A 13,103-nucleotide genomic window follows, 5' to 3' on the forward strand; every position below is an offset into this window, starting at 1 on the left:
TGCTAAAGCTCTAGAATGATCTGAACAGTTGCACAGTTGCAATGAAAATCCACAGACTTCATGGAGAAGGTTGCATTTGTATTTTCCAGTGGAACCCCCGAGGAAGGCCGACCCATTTGCGGCTGTCAGTGGTCTTTACAAACCTATGAAGCAGGTGGCCATTCCTCCTCCCCTAGCAATGGGCCAAGATCCCCCTTGGGCCCCCCTTGCCCTCCCCCCACCTGCCCCTCTTCTCACCTGGATGGAGGCCTGGCTGCTGGGGCCACGGAGGAGGAAGAGGAGGAGGAGGGGCAGCGCTCCCCACTGACGCTTCCCTGCCGTTCTTGCAGGGCCGCTCTGGACGGAGGATCTGAGGGACAGTGACCACCGAGGGACCCTGACCGCCGAGGGACCCTTAAGAACGAAGGACCCTGACCATCGAGGGACATTAATCTCAAGGGAGCTTGACCACCGAGGGACCCTGACCGGCAAGGGACGCTTAAGAGTGAAGGAACCTGACCATCAAGGGACATTAACCTCGAGAGACCCTGACTGGCACCTGCAAGAATAAGGAGAGGGAAGACAGGACTTCCATATATATATATATATTTGCTTTGTTGTTATTTAGTATATTGTAGCTGTGTTATTGTGCAGGAGGGGATCCCACTCCACTGTGAAAGCGCTGCTCTTCCCCTTTGGCTGCTCTGGCTGCCTCTTGTGGATCCGGGGCTGGCAGTGGAGGGAGGTCCAGGCCACTCTGGCAGATGGGGGATTTCCAAGGGCCCCCTCCCTCCTCTGCAAACCCCAGGACCTACAGCCTAGCGCCAGAGGGGAAGAACCTCCCTTGAACAGTGCGACTGGAGAAGCCCTCCACTCTTGGTTTATTCTAATTTAATATGATAGAATTGTCTAGTCCAAAATGGTATTGTTTAATAATATCTGATTAGAATAAATGTAACCCTTTCTTTTTAATTTGGCGCTTTCCTTGGATTCCTTTGGGGGGGGGGGGGACGACCCAAGCCACCCCGGGGCTTGCAACTCAGGCCTGATCCACACTGACCCTTTCGTGCAGGTTTAACTGCATATGAGGCTGGGTCTATTCTGCCCTCTATTCCATATTAACTGTGATTGATACTGGATTATATGACAGTGTAGATGAGGCCTAAGAGGAAGAAGTGGGAGAAGATGATAATGCTGCCGTGGAGGCTGGATCTACACTGGCCTCTATCCCAGGATCTGATCCCAGATTATCTTCCTCAAAATGGATTATATGAGTCTACACAGCCAGATAATCTTGCTATGTAGATCCAATCTGGCTATATGGTCTGCATTGACCACATAATACAGTTCAAACTGCATGGAATGCACAGTGTAGATCAGGCTATCCTCATCACAATAGAGAATGAATCCACTTAAATTCCTGTTTCTGCCTCCTACAGAATTCTGGGGTTTGTAGTTTAGTGAGGCTGTTAAAGTCTCCTCCCTAAACTACAAAGCCCAGAATTCTGCAGGAAGCAGCAACCGGATTTATAGTGGATTCATTCAAAGTGATGAAGTATGTATTACACTGCCATATAATCCAGTTTCAGAATGCATTTTAACTGTGGTTCAAACTAGATTCTATGGCAGTGTAGATGGAGCCATAGTTCTCTCTGTTGTATAGGCTTTTTAACCAGGGTTGTCATGTTGGGCAACACTGATGTAAATTGTGATTTAACATTGCATTCTTCTATAGTCCGTTTTGTAACCAAGTGTATAATATCTGCTCTACAGGTTTAAACATCTGTGTTTAGAATAAGTGTACCCCTTTCTTTTTCATTTGGCGCTTTCCTTGCATTCCTTTGGGGAGGGAGACCCAAGCCACCCAGGACCTGCAACTCAGGCCCCATCCACACTGACCCTTTTGTGCAGGTTGAACTGCATTGTATGGGGAATGCAGGCTCATCCATATTTCTCTGCACCGACCATATAATCCAGTTCAAACGGCATGAAATGGGCAGTATGAGATGGAGCCATAATCCTCATTTGCACTGCCATGTAATCTAGTTCCAGAATTCTGATTAACTGCACTTCAAAATGGATTCTGTGGCAGTGTAGACGGGGCCTAAGAGGAAGAAGTGAGAGAAGGTGACAATGCTGCCATGTAGACTGGATCTACACTGCCCTCTATCCCAGGATCTGATCCCAGATGATCTGCTTTAAACTGGATTATATGAGTCTACACTGCCAGATAATCCAGGATAAGAAGATAACCTGGGATCAGATCCTAGGATAAGGGGCAGTGTGGAAGGAGATGTAGTTGGTGCAAATGTGTGTGTCTAGTTGAGATCATATTGTGACCATGATGGCATGGCTGTGACAATAAAATGTGTTATATTTCTTTAAGAACAACTATTTGTGTGTGTGTGTTTATGTGTTTTCAAATGCTTTCCTGGGGGATCTGCTCCTTGTGGAAATCCAAAAGTGTGGATAGTAGCGAACCCTGTTTTTAGTAGTCTGAAAGTGGAAAATGTGTCAAGAGTGTGAAGCTGCAGCAAAAGAGGCCAATGTGATTCTGGGCTGCATCAGTCGGAGTCTGGTGTCTCGATGGAGGGGAGTCACAGCCCCATTCTGTTCTGCTTTGATCAGAAACTCACCTGGGATCATCCTGTGTCCATTTCTGGAGACCACAATCCCAAGAAGGAGAGGGACAGGTGGAAGGGTCCAGAGAAGGAAGGGCCACCAAAAGGGTCAAAAGTCCAGAAGTTATGAATCCCTCTGAGGAACCGATGAGTACATTTCGCTTGAAGAAGAGGAGGCTGAGAGAAGGGTCATTGGAGCCGTGTTTCAACATACTAAGGGAGGCCCCATTGAGGAGACTGGGACACAACAGAGCAAGGGATTCAAATGGCAGGAAAAGAGATTCCACCTGAAGAATCAGAGAAACTAAAAAAGAAAAGGAAAACATGAAATCAAAATACACAGTCAGCATTTCATGACAGAAGGGCTGCTAGACCCCTCTTTCCCCCCAAAAGGGGTTTCATTTCCTTAAAAGAAAAAGTACCTCGTACTGCTATAGGCATACACCTAAATCCCATTTTCATAAAATACCGCTTTGAAAATTCTATGAGTCTAACAATATAGAAAACAACAACAACAACAATATATGGATGACCTGAAGCTGTATGGGAGAACTGAAACTGAAATCCAGTCTCTGACTAACATTGTCTGAATCTTTAGCACTGATATCAGCATAGAGTTCAGTTTGGACAAATGTTCGACAGTGGCACAGAAGAAGGGAAAGTGAGGGCATAAACATGCCTAGTGGCCAACCAATAAAGTGTCACCAGCCAGAGACCTATGGGCATACTACATCAAACATTAACATGTGAAAACTGCAGTCAGCAAAGAATGCACGCAAAGGGTCAGAAAAAATCTCAAAAGCAAGCTCAACGGAAGCAATACCATCAAGGCCATCTACATCTGGGCCATACCTGTCATAAGATATACTGCTGGCATCATGAACTGGATGCAGGCAGAACTTGACAATTTGGACAGAAAAACAAGAAAACTCATGAGCATTCATTGTTCACTGCATCCTTGCAGTGTTCTCCACTGGCTATATCTGCCTAGAACAGCATTTCTTAACCTGTTCTAGGCTGTGAGGTTGCGAGGGGGAGGTTGCGAGGGGGGGTTTCAGAGGGGTCGGGAAAAAAACAAGAGAAAACACATACTTATGATGGTCTTAGGAACCCCTTAGGCAGAGAAGGCCCAACATCTCTCTACCTGTCCTTCTCTTCCTTTTTGGTGATGGTGGACTACAACTCCCAGAATTCAAGAACAACCCCTCCCAAACCTCACCAATATACAAGGTTTGCCATGTAGGTAGTGTGCCAAGTTTGGTGCAAATCCATTGTGGGCTGGGTTCAGAGTACTGCTTGATTGTAGGTTTACTATAAATCCCAGAAAGTAAAACTCCTAAATGCCAAGGTCTATTTCCCCTAAACTCCACCAGTGTTCATGTCTGGGCATAATGAGTATTTGTGCCAGGTTTGGTCCAGATCCATCATTGTTTGAGTTCACAGTGCTCTCTGGATGTAGGTGAACTACAACTCCAAAACTCAAGGTCAATGCCCATCAAACCCTTCCAATATTTTCTGTTGGTCAGGGGAGTCCTGTGTGCCAAGTTTGGTTCAATTCCATCATTGTTGGAGTTCAGAATTCTCTTTGATTGTAGGTGAGCTATAAATCCCAGCAACTACAACTCCCAAACTCCCAGATTCGAACCACCAACCTTTTGGTCAGCAAGTTCAGCATCTCAGCGGTTTAACCTGCTGTGCCACTAGGGCTCCCTAATGTATTGTGTTATAATGAATTATATACATTCTTATTATAGTTATTGATTTATACATCGCTTTATCTTCCCAAAGGGGAGCCAAAGGGCTTACGATACAATGTCTTTATTTAATTTATTGTGTATAAAATAAGGATCTTGTATCCTAAGACCTTTGGCTCCCCTTTGGGAAGGATTTTATTTATTTCCTATCAAAAGCACTTCACAAATTAGTATAAAACTGACAAAAATTGAAGGAGCACAAGCGGCTAAATATCTTTTGACCAAAAATGGGCAACAGCGTCCATTTTGTCTGTAGCCTCCAGCAATTTTTACACTGTACATGAGGCAGGGCATAGTGGACAAGTTGTCTGTCCTGCTCCACAGTCATACGAGATGGAGGATTCTTTTAGGTTGTCTTCTGATCTGCCCACTCCACTTCTGTTCAGAGTCTGTTCAGGAACGTCCGTTTCTTGTACACAGCTAATATTTCCAAATCCAAAAGCATTGCTTTAAATATTTTAATAAAGCGTGGGAAATATCCTGGACTCATAGCTGAGCCTGGAACCCCAGGTTTTGGCAGTTGCCAGAGGCGCTTTTCCACAGTTAAAACTTGTGGAAAAGTCTGACTTGAGAAGTCTGACTTGGCCATGACGCTCTGGTTACATCCCAAACAGACTACTGCAACACACTCTACATGGGGTTGCCTCTGAAGACTGCCCGGAAGCTCCAACTAGTCCAATGCTCGGCAGCCAGGCTGCTTACGGGAGTGGGTACAGGGAGCGCACAACTCCCTTGTTACACCAGCTCCACTGGCTGCCAATTAACTTCCGAGCACAATTCAAAGTGCTGGTTTTAACCTATAAAACCCTACATGGTTCTGGCCCGGTTTACCTGTCTGAACATATCTTCCCCTATAAACCATCAAGGACTTTAAGATCTTCCGGAGAGGCCCTGCTCTCAGTCCCACCACCTTCGCAGTCGCTCTTGGTGGGCACAAGAGACAGGGCCTTCTCTGTGGTGCCCCCCCTCCCCCCAAGCTGTGAAACTCTCTCCCCGGAGAGATTAGGTCTGCCCTCTCCCTCCTGTCCTTCAGGAAGCAGCTAAAATCCTGCTTTGGAATCAGGAATTCGCAGACTGATGGATTGATCCGGTATAGACTAAGAGTTATTTGACCACAATGTTTGGATTGAGTTGGATGATGTTTTAACTTAATGATTTGTCTTTTATATGTATTTTAGAATGTATTTTAGAATTTTATATGTATTTATTGGTTATGTTGTTTTATGATGTTATTTATTGTCTAGCATTGAATCCTTGCTGTTGTTAGCCATTCTGAATCCCTCCACGGAGGTAGAGAAGAACGGGATACAAAAGTTCTAAATCAATAAATCAATAAATATAATAATAATCCAGGGGTGATAAGGAAATATAATGTATATACTCAGTTTTATCAGATCTTATTTACTATGTTGTTATAAGTGTCTTATTTTAACTTACTTAGGCGATCCCTCGTTGGACGAGTAGGATAGTCTTCAATGATCTGTATTCTTGTGGATCCGTAGGTGACTGTGGAGCCCTATTCTTGACCTGCATCTTCTCCCACAGTGAGGGCATTGGTTTCCAGGTGGAAGGCGGTTTCGGTCAGGGTTGGCTTGATGCACCTTCCTTTTGGCACGTTTCTCTCTTTCACCCTCCATTCGTGTCTCTTTAAATTCTGCAGCACTGCTGGTCACAGCTGACCTCCAGCTGGAGCGGTCAAGGGCCAGGGCTTCCCAGTTCTCAGTGTTTATGCCAGAGTTTTTAAGGCTGGCTTTGAGCTCGTCTTTAAATCTCTTTTCCTGCCCGCCAACATTCCCTTTTCCGTTCTTGAGTTCGGAGTAGAGCAACTGCTTTGGGAGACAGTGGTCAGGCATCCAGACAATATGGCCGGTCCAGCGGAGTTGATGGCGGAGGACCATCGATTCAATGCTCGTGGTCTTTGTTTCTTCCAGCATGCTGACGTTTGTCCGCTTGTCTTCCCAAGAGATTTGCAGGATTTTCCGGAGGCAGCGCTGATGGAATCATTCCAGGAGTTGCATGTGACGTCTGCAGACAGTCCATGTTTCGCAGGAATATAGCAGGGTTGGGAGGACAATAGCTTTATAAACAAGCACCTTGGTATCCCTACGGATGTCCCAGTCCTCAAACACTCTCTGCTTCATTTGGAAAAATGCTGCACTCGCAGAGCTCAGGCGGTGTTGTATTTCGGTGTCGATGTTGACTGTGGTGGAGAGGTGGCTGCCAAGGTAGCGGAAATGATCAACATTTTCTAATGTTACACCATTAAGCTGTATTTTAACTTACATAGAATTCAATCAAGTCTCATCAAGCCTTGTTGTTTGGTTTGGTATTGTGATATGGCCTAAGGGCTAATCAATAAAATGATGACAATGTCGTCTGTGCGCATTCAGAAGAAGATCTACAAGCCACTCTAAACACCTTCGCAGAAGCATACACGAAGCTTGGCCTGTCACTAAACATCGAGAAAACCAAAGTGCTCTTCCAGCAGTCACCAGCCATCCCCTCCCCAATGCCAGAGGTACAACTTAATGGTGTAACATTAGAAAATGTTGACCATTTCCGCTACCTTGGCAGCCACCTCACCACCAAAGTCAACATCGACACCGAAATACAACACCGCCTGAGCTCTGCGAGTGCAGCATTTTTCCAAATGAAGCAGTGTGTTTGAGGACAGGGACATCCGTAGGGATACAAAGGTGCTTGTTTATAAAGCTATTGTCCTCCCAACCCTGCTATTCGCCTGCGAGACGTGGACTGTCTACAGGCGTCACATGCAACACCTGGAACAATTCCAGGAAAATCCTGCAAATCTCTTGGAAAGACAGGCGGACAAACATCAGCGTTCTGGAAGAAGCAAAGACCACCAGCATTGAAGTGATGGTCCTCCACCATCAACTCCGCTGGACCGGCCACGTTGTCCGGATGCCCGACCACCATCTCCCAAAGCAGATGCTCTATTCCAAACTCAAGAACGGAAAACGGAATGTTGGTGGACAGGAAAAGAGATTTAAAGATGGGCTCAAAGCCAACCTTAAAAACTCTGGCATAGCACTGAGAACTGGGAAGCCCTGGCCCTTGACCGTTCCAGCTGGAGGTCAGCTGGGACCAGCAGTGCTGCAGAATTTGAAGAGGCACGAATGGAGGGCGAAAGAGAGAAGCGTGCGAAGAGGAAGGCGCATCAAGCCAACCCTGACTGAGACCGCCTTCCACCTGGAAACCAATGCCCTCACTGCGGAAGAAGATGCAGAGCAGCCACATATGGACCCACAAGAACACTGGAAGACAATCATCCTCGGAAAACAAGGGATCGCCTAAGTAAGTAAGTGTGGCCTAAGGGCTAATCAATAAAATTACTATTACTATAATAATAATGTATAGCAAGTGGGGTATAAATTAAATAAATATTCTAATAGTAACCATGTATTGTGAATAACAAGTTAAACCAGGAGAGTGTTCTGCTAAGCCCTTTGGCAGCTGGACAGACCTGTGGCCAAGGTGGGTGCAGTGTGCTCCTGGGGGCGGAAGAGGGCGCCTGGCTGCCTGGCTGCCTGAGGGGCTGCCCGAGGGGGCGTGGCCTCGGCAGGACACCTTCCCCTCGGACTACGAGTCCCGTCGTGCCCCGCGGCCGGAGCAGGACTTCCGGCGGGAAGGCTTTCAGCCCTGAAGGGACGGTGAGGCGCGGAAGGGAGGGAGAAAGAGAGAGAAGGACATCGTCGCCTGAGGAGAAGCCGAGGGACGGAGGAAGGCCTACCGACAGGTGAGGGAAATAAGGATAAGAATAGCAACAATAGAGTTGGAAGGGACCCCTAAAGGCCATCTAGTCCAGCCCCCTTCACTACGGAGCTGTGTTGTGCTCCACTTTGTCAGTGGCTGTAAGAAAGTTTGGTATTGTATTTCCATGCAGGGAAAGCACAATCAAAGCCCTCCCAACAGATGGCCACCTAGCCTCTACTTAAAAGTTTCCCAGGAAGGAGCTTCCACGGGACTCCGAGGCAGAGAGTTCCTCTGTTGAACAACTCGCACGGTCAGGAAGTTTTTCTAATGTTCAGCTGGGATCTACTAGTCCTGCCCCCATACTGTTTAATGACCTGGATGAAGGTTTACAGCAGGCTTGGGCCAACTTGGGCCCTCCCTCCAGGTGTCTTGGACTTCAGCTCCCACAATTCCTGGCCGCCGGTTTGGGAAGCTCCTAACACACAGTTTGGGAATCTCCTGGGTCGCTTTTCTGTGCTGGCACAAAAGCAGAATACAATTACAAAATTACAAAATTTCACTTCTGTAATATTTTCTAGCTGCTTCAAACTTTGGGCAGGCAGTGCAAATATTTCATGTCTGTAGCCCCTAGAAAAGCATTGACATCCCCGCGCTTTCAAACAATGCTGTCAGTCTGGCTAGAGGGAAGATATAGAGCTCAACCTAGGGGTCGTGGGGGTCGCCAAAGACCATCAGAAAACACAGTATTTTCTGTTTGTCATAGGGGTTCTGTGTGGAAAGTTTGCCCCAATTCTATCCTCAGTGGGGTTCAGAATGCTCTTTGATTGTAGTGAACTATAAATCCCAGCAACTACAACTCCCAAATGTCAAGGTCTGTTTTCTCCAAACTCCACTAGTGTTCACATTTGGGCATATTGAGTATTCGTGCCAAGTTTGGTACAGATCCATCATTTTTTGAGTCCACAGTGCTCTCTGGATATAGGTGAACTACAACACCAAAACTCAAGGTCAATCCCCACCAAATCCTGCCAGTATTTTCTGTTGGTTATGGGAGTTCTGTGTGCCAAATTTGGTTCAATTCCATCATCGGTGGAATTCAGAATGCTCTTTGATTGTAGGTGAACTATAAATCCCGGCAACTACAACTCCCAAATGTCAAGGTCTATTTCCCCTAAACTCCACCAGTGTTCAAATTTGGGCATATTGAGTATTCGTGCCAAGTTTGGTCCAGATCCATCATTTTTTGAGTCCACAGTGCTCTCTGGATATAAGTGAACTACAACTCCAAAACTCAAGGTCAATGCCCACCAAATCCTTCCAGTATTTTCTGTTGGTCATGGGAGTTCTGTGTGCCAAATTTGGTTCAATTCCATCATCGGTGGAATTCAGAATGCTCTTTGATTGTAGGTGAACTATAAATCCCAGCAACTACAACTCCCAAACTCCCAGATTCAAACCACAAACCTTTGGGTCAGCAAGTTCAGCATCTCAGTGGTTTAAATTGCTGTGCCACTGCCAAGTTTGGTTTAATTCCATTGTTGGTGGTGTTCAGAATGCTGTTTGATTGTAGGTGATCTATAAATCCCAGCAACTACAACTCCCAAACTCCCAGATTCAAACCACAAACCTTTTGGTCAGCAAGTTCAGCATCTCAGTGGTTTAAACTGCTGTGCCACTGCCAAGTTTGGTTCAATTCCATCGTTGGTGGTATTCAGAATGCTCTTTGATTGTAGGTGAACTATAAATCCTAGCAACTACAACTCCCAAATGAGAAAATCAATCCCTTCCCCCAACCCCACCAGTATTCAAATTTGGGTGTATTGGGGTGAGCAATTTCAGCATCTCAGTGGTTTAAACTGCTGTGCCACTGCCAAGTTTGGTTCAATTCCATCGTTGGTGGTGTTCAGAATGCTCTTTGATTGTAGGTGATCTATAAATCCTAGCAACTACAATTCCCAAATGACAAAATCAATCCCTCCCCAACCCCACCAGTATTCAAATTTGGGTGTATTGGGGTGAGCAAGTTCAGCATCTCAGTGGTTTAAACCGCTGTGCCACTGCCAAGTTTGGTTCAATTCCATCGTTGGTGGTGTTCAGAATGCTCTTTGATTGTAGGTGATCTATAAATCCTAGCAACTACAATTCCCAAATGACAAAATCAATCCCTCCCCAACCCCACCAGTATTCAAATTTGGGTGTATTGGGGTGAGCAAGTTCAGCATCTCAGTGGTTTAAACCGCTGTGCCACTGCCAAGTTTGGTTCAATTCCATCGTTGGTGGTGTTCAGAATGCTCTTTGATTGTAGGTGAACTATAAATCCTAGCAACTACAACTCTCAAATGACAAAATCAATCCCTCCCCCCAACCCCACCAGTATTCAAATTTGGGTGTATTGGGTATTTGTGCCAAATTTGGTCCAGGGAATGAAAATACATTCTGCATATCAGATGTTTACATTACGACTCATAACAGTAGCAACATTACAGTGATAAATAGCAACGAATTTTTTTTTATAGTTGGGTTTGAAGCCATTGTTCTGCATCCTAGTCTCCCGGGCAGGAGAAAAACAAGCTTGCTCCCTATGACTTCCCCTCACATCCTGATCCATGGCCCTTGTCATGTCTTCTCTCAGCCTTCTCTTCTGCAGGCTAAATATGCCCAGCTCTTGAAGCCGCTCCTCATAGGGCTTGTTCTCCAGACCCTTGAGCCATTGAGTTGCCCTCCTCTGGACACAATCCAGCTTAGAGTCAACATCTCCCTTCAGTTGCAGTGCCCACAGTTGGACACAGTATTCCAGGTGTTGTCTGACTAAGGCAGAATAGAATAGAGGGGGAGCAAGACTTCACTGGATCTAGACACCATATTTCTATTTATGCAGGGCATAAGTTTTAATATTTATATTGGAAAGTGCTTATGGCTGGTACAATAAACCATTCATTCATTCAATATTTTCTAAAAAAATAAACAAATGTGTATACTGTTGTTGAGCCATTGTTCTCTTAAGCACACTTTGGTTTCCTCGCATTCTAGTATGAAATGACAGTTAAACAATTGTCAGTGCCACCATGCATTTTGAGGAAAAAAACTTTGTTAAGTGGTTTTCTCCAGTTTTTTTGGAAGATGCCTCAAGTTCTCATCTTTGGCTGTGTTTGATCCTTTGCCCGCTTCCTGGTAATCCAGAGGTTAACAGACGTTTGGACGATTGCCTTCTCTATTACTTTGCTGGAGTAATTCAACAGATCCTAGTGCACAACTTGGAAACTGCAGCTTTGATGTAGCATGGAGGATCTCGTGTCCTCCGGGCATGGAGATCTAAGATTAGGCCCCGACAGATTCTTTTCTACTAGGGGAAGTGTCCTCATTCTCAAAGTAATGAGTAGAACAAAGAGTACTCTGAATTTCTTTTCAAAATGTCTCCACTATTTAAGGTAGCATAGTGTTGATTTCTTGAGGTATCCTTCTTTGAAATGCAACACATTTTGATGCAGCACTTTTGTTCTAAACACATCTATTATTGGGTGGTTGTGAGTTTTCTGAGCTGTATGGCCATGTTCCAGAAGCATTCTTTCCTGACGTTTCACCCACATCTATGGCAGGCATCCTCAGAAGTTGTGAGGTATATTGGAAACAAAACAAGGGAGGTTAATATATCTGTGGGAGGTCCAGGGCGGGAGAAAGAACTCTTGTCTGTTGGAGGCAAGTATGAATGTTGCAATTAATCGCCTTGATTCACATTGCAAAGCCTTGCACCTTCAAAGCCTGACTGTTTCCTGCCTGGAGTAATCCTTTGTTGGGAGGTGTTAGCTGACCCTGATTGTTTCATGTCTGGACTTCCCCTGATTTCCAGACATGTTCTGATTTTAGATTTTTTTACATATTGGTAGCCAGATTTTTTTTTTCATTTTCTGGCTTCATCTTTTATTTTATGTATTTATTTATTTCGGTTGCTTCTACCCCGCCCTTCTCACCCCGGAGGGGTCTCGGGGCGGCTTACAAAAGCAAGGCACAATTCGATGCCCGCATCACATAACAGCAATAAGACAAATAACATCAGTTAACAGAAACAGCAATTCTAGCAATAACATCAAAGAACAGAAAGCAATAATTATTGTAAGGCAAAAACAACCATAAAACCAGTAAAAGCAATAAAACCAATTCAAACCATTTCTCCTCATTGACGGTCAGCGTTTCGCAATCTCATAGTTCAAATTCCAATTCCACAATTGTCAGTCCTTTCAGTCCTATCCATCTAGTTGTACATATCTAATTGTCAGATTGCCCAAAGGCCTGGTCCCACAACAATGTCTTTACCTTCCTCTTGAAGGAAAGGAGGGATGTTGAAGCCCTAATTTCCCCCGGGAGTGAGTTCCACAGGCGAGGGGCCACCACTGAGAAGGCCCTGCTCCTCGTCCCCACCAGCCTCACTCGTGATAGCGGTGGGGTCGAGAGCAGGGCCTCCCCAGATGATCTCAAATTCCGGGGTGAGACGTAGAAGGAGATACGTTTGGACAGATACACTGGACCGGAACCATAAAGGGTTTTATAGGTCAAAACCAGCACCTTGAATTGTGCTCGGAACTGAACCGGCAGCCAGTGAAGCTGACACAGCAGGGGGGTGGTGTGCTCCCTGTATGTCGCTCCGGTGAGCAATCTGGCTGCCGCTCGCTGGACCAGTTGAAGTTTCCAAACAGTCTTCAGGGGCAACTCCACGTAGAGTGTGTTGCAGTAGTCTATTCGGGATCTTTTCTGTTGAAATTGTCCACCTGCTTGTGGATTTCAATGGCTTTTCTGCGTAGTCTAACATGGTGGTTGTTAGAGTGGTCCAGGAGTCCGTGGACAAGTCTGTACAGGAAGCAGCATTGTCCAAATGTGAATCAGGGAACATGAAAGGCATTGCACACTAACTCAACCAGAGAACTCAGCCATAGCAGAGTACTTGATGAACCAATCTGGACACAGCATAGTATTGGAGAACACAGAAATGCTGAACCACTCTAACAACCACCATGTCAGACTACACAGAGAAGCCACTGAA

The 13,103-nt window shown here is 45.6% G+C and overlaps 1 protein-coding gene across 1 annotated transcript in view; it reads left to right on the forward strand.

Moving 5' to 3' along the window:
* Nucleotides 1-7,982: 7,982 nt before the first annotated feature.
* Nucleotides 7,983-13,103, forward strand: part of PHACTR4 (phosphatase and actin regulator 4) — a 123,171-nt gene continuing 118,050 nt past the window's right edge. Inside the window, exon 1 of the mRNA XM_067460559.1 lies at nt 7,983-8,111. The gene's annotated coding sequence lies outside the window, so the exon portion shown is untranslated. The remainder of the gene's footprint in view (nt 8,112-13,103) is intronic.

The sequence above is a fragment of the Anolis sagrei genome, chromosome X, assembly GCF_037176765.1.
Source record: "Anolis sagrei isolate rAnoSag1 chromosome X, rAnoSag1.mat, whole genome shotgun sequence".
NCBI lineage: Eukaryota > Metazoa > Chordata > Lepidosauria > Squamata > Dactyloidae > Anolis > Anolis sagrei.